Raw genomic sequence first — 4,688 nt, forward strand, 5'->3', positions numbered from 1 at the left:
ACCCACTCTGGCGACAAGCCTGCCTAATATTCAACAAGGAAAAAAAAAAATTCAAGAAATAAAAGTGACAAAAATGGATGCCATGTGCAGACAACCAGTAACCTCCATTGTTTTCCATCTTTTTTGCTTGTTTGATGAAGAAGCCTGTCCCTAAAGTAGAAATTTTGATGAGAAACAATACCCAATGAAGCAGGAACAAATGACTGTACATAGATCTACAGTTTTACTTGCAAAAGGAAACAAGGTAAGGAAACAGCAACCCATGCAGTTACAATAAAAGAAAAAAAGTCAAATTTAAAATTATGTTTAGAGAAAACAATGTGAATATGAAGTGCCTTCCAACAAACGCATTGCCCATCATACATGAAGCAGAAAGAGAATTGGGAATGGGCATAAAATGTTAATCATAGGCAGTCCCAGGTATCATAAGTATGATATTGACAAAACTGACTAATGAGGAGGACATCATGAGCCCAGATGCCTTGACATCAGAACTGCTGAGCCCCTCCACATCTCCCCATCAGTTGGTGGCTCTGCACCCCAATACAAATTTGGTCAAAAATTAAAAACACAGTGCTAAAATACATTCTATAAATCAGTGGAATATTGATGGGGAGGATATTGAGACTATTCGTAGAGGCAGAACATTTCTGTGTATGTTTTTAAGATAGTCCTCCTTGAAAGACTGATGCTTCTCTACTTGGAGGCTATAGTTTCCATAGAATAGGTGATGTTACCAGTGATACAACAAAAAACATGTGGTTGGCGAGATCTGTTTGTTCATCAAGGATACGTATCTCTCCTCACTTATGCCCTTAACCACAACACTGCAAATAGTGCTGTCACAATTCATGCTCATGATAACAAACCAGTGAGTTTTATGTACTGCTTGCCACCCAAGCTTTTCAACAGTGTCCGTCAGAAAACTTACTGCTGAGCTCCTCATGTCTTCCTTCTTTTTGAAGGTTTTAATGTATGTAATGCACTATGGAACTCTATCATTATCTGTCCCAGGTGTCAAGTGACTGAGGCTTTCACACAAACTTAGCACATCTTGGTGATTAACATGATCATTGATTTATTTTTGTACAGCTACACGGTCAGCTAAAGTCATAGACCTCTCATTTTGCTCACCTACTTTTGCAGACAGTGTTCAGCAGAATGTGAATCACACAACCTGTATTGAAGTAACTACTTTTCCATTTGGATCCATCTGCTAGACAGAGCAGATTCTGCAAGCAAGGTGCTGAAATGGATACTTCATAGGCAGTTACTTGTTTTCAGACAGCACGAAGTGTCTACGCCCGGGCAGATTACATCACAATTGCTATCCCCATGCAGTTGACATATACAGTGATCTGTACCAAAGTCATCAGAAAAACCTCTGAGACGGCCTACCCATTGATAGAATGACAAGTGTCATTCTGCAATAAGGGACAGGTGAGCTGCTATGCGAAGTTTCAGGCAGTGCCAACATTGCTGAAAACCTCTCAACGTTTTGGGTGTCAGGGGTGAAACTGAGGAGAATAATTAAGAGGATAAGAAGAGGTCATTGTAAGCATTCTCGAATACTGTCAGCAGATCCAAATTGCAAGAAAACTGCAGTAAGCAATGAGAAATATTTGCAGGTGACATTTGAGACTACCTATAGCAGCTGTAGAAGATTAGAGGTTGTCTCCTCATATCAGGGAACATCACCCAGTCAGTGGTTGACTTTTATATTAGCTTTCTGTCACTATCTGGTGACACACTAAGGAGTGATTGTGATTCTTGTTCCACTAACGTTATAGAACTGCCCCTTCTTCCTGTGGGAACTGGATTCTGAATAGTCCACAGCTTGTCATATTGTGACCTGTGATGATACGTTAACATACGGTATACTAAAGCAGTTGAACCAATGGTTGGAGCAAATCCTATTTCAGCTTTTAAATATATTTGATTGACAAAAATACTTCTCAGCTCTTGGAAAGAAGTCAGTTTTGATCTTAAAATTAGGAAAGGACAGTACTTGCTTCAGAACCCCATGGTGGTGCATGGTCAGTAGGTGCATAATATGGGTTCATGTAATTCTACCACTATAATGTCATTTTCACTGAGTGTTTAGGAAGTATCGCTCCACCATTAGTAACTTGACACAGCTAGACGTGGTAATTCAATAGGCTTTTGATGGAAGAAACATATTTATCTTTATTCTTTGACGTGGAAAAGTCTACGGTAGTACTTGTAGGCATGACAGTCTGCTGCAGCTCCATGAATACAGTTTCCATGGACATCTGCCCACATTCATGTGGCCATTTCTATTGGAAAGATTCTATGTTCTAGAGTCATAACTATCCTAACTAAACACTTTAAGAAGAAGAACTGTATCCCACAAGAGCAGGTTTTAAGTGTAACCATGTTCTTCCTTATGATAAACAGTATTACATTCATGGGAAGAAGTCCTGTACAGTGCTCCTTAGTACTAGATGATTTCTCCATTTTCTGTGCATCCTCTAGCCTCTTGGTACACTAACTTCAAATAACTTGTGGAAATGCAGGTGGGTAATGTCCTCAACAACAGCCGGTGTTTCAACGGCTGAGCACCCTGTCATTTTGTAGACATAAATGCTATGAGAGTTTGATGTACAGAGCATTTTAAATCCTAAGTGGTTGAGGTTGCACCTGCCCAAAAACCAAAATACAGCATATGCAGAAAGACAATAAATACCGCAAACAACTAGTGCTATCATATAACCAAAGATGAGCAATGCTAGGCATTATCAGTAGTGAAATAGAAATCAGCAACAGGTGAGCAAGTAGTGCTAACTCTGTCCCTCTATTGTTTAACCAGGTAGATAACTGGTACAAAGGGACTGTTCTACAGTCCCAGATTTGTCTGGCTGTTGTAAGAATGTGTGATGCTTGTGCTCTGTATAATGGCTCTGCATGGTCCTAATAGTATGACCAATATATGGCAAGCCACAATTGTAGGGGACAAATTAGACATTCATCTTAATGCAAATGAAAGTCATCCTACACAGACCCAAAAAGGGCTGTAGTCTCAAATAGTTGTTGAAAACACATTTCCAGTTGTGTTTCCTCATTATACTACCAATCCTGTTGGAAGTACTGTCTAGATAAGGAAGAAAAGCTGTAAACTTCAGAGCCACTTCATTATTCTCATCACTCACTCAATTCACAGTTTGACAATAGCACAAATAATATTTGATCTGAAATTTCCTGGCAGATTAAAACTGTGTGCCCGACCGAGACTCGAACTCGGGACCTTTGCCTTTCGCGGGCAAGTGCTCTACCAACTGAGCTACCGAAGCACGACTCACGCCCGGTACTCACAGCTTTACTTCTGCCAGTACCTCGTCTCCTACCTTCCAAACTTTACAGAAGCTCTCCTGCGAACCTTGCAGAACTAGCAAGGTTCGCAGGAGAGCTTCTGTAAAGTTTGGAAGGTAGGAGACGAGGTACTGGCAGAAGTAAAGCTGTGAGTACTGGGCGTGAGTCGTGCTTCGGTAGCTCAGTTGGTAGAGCACTTGCCCACGAAAGGCAAAGGTCCCGAGTTCGAGTCTCGGTTGGGCACACAGTTTTAATCTGCCAGGAAGTTTCATATCAGCGCACACTCCGCTGCAGAGTGAAAATCTCATTCTGGAATATTTGATCTGTCTCAAATTATACATTTTCTGGTGAAAGGTAACATCAAATTAGGCTGATACAGCTGACAAACTTTCAGGAGCTGAGATGATGTAGAACCTGTGAACTGGAATATGAAGTATCATTTCATGCTGAGTCAAATAACTGTCAGCCTGAATACACAAATTGGTGAGAGATGGTTCCTATAAACAAATTGTTTCAGCATACCATCATCTCTCCTCTTGACCAACACATCAAAGAATGGAAGGCAACCATCTTTTACAGCTCCAGCAAATATTCAGGATGACGGAATTGAGAAGTTTTAAAAATTGTGCACATTCTCACTACCAAAAGGCCAGAAACAGAAGTGTCATCTACATATCTAAAAACAGCAAGCAGGTATTGATCCCATTGACTCCAGGGCACACTCTTTGAAATTTCGCGTAAAAAGATGGACAACAATAAATGACAAAGAGCTCCTTGAAAAAATTCTGGCCACTGAATAAAACATTAGTGAAAGACAATACATACTAAAAGAGGTTATTTAGTTCAACATCAAATCTAATCTTAGTTAACCATAATGAGTCCAACAGAGGAACACAAGAGAAGGTTCAAATGGCTCTGAGCACTATGGGTCTTAACATCTGAGGTCATCAGTCCCCTAGAACTTAGAACTACTTAAACCTAACTAACCTAAGGACAACACACACATCCATGCCCGAGGCAGGATTCGAACCTGCGACCTTAGCAGTTGCGCGGTTCCAGACTGTAGTGCCTAGAACCGCTTGGCCACTCCGGTCGGTACAAGAGAAGGGGAAGACCACATCAAAACTAAGTAAATCAATAGAATGAATTGCCAAATTCTGAATACAATGTGCACTCGGATCTACTAGTGGGCCTAAGAAGAAGCATTTTCTTACGGATCTCTGGAATGCTGTGTAATCTGAAGTGGACCACAAAATAAGAGTTAAGACTTATGATAGTATCATGTGGCAAGGAAGGGTTTTAGTCTTCCTCTAAATCCTTTGTGTTGGATGAGCACTTGAGTCTGAGATATTTAGATC

Source organism: Schistocerca piceifrons, chromosome 3 (genome assembly GCF_021461385.2).
Source record: "Schistocerca piceifrons isolate TAMUIC-IGC-003096 chromosome 3, iqSchPice1.1, whole genome shotgun sequence".
NCBI lineage: Eukaryota > Metazoa > Arthropoda > Insecta > Orthoptera > Acrididae > Schistocerca > Schistocerca piceifrons.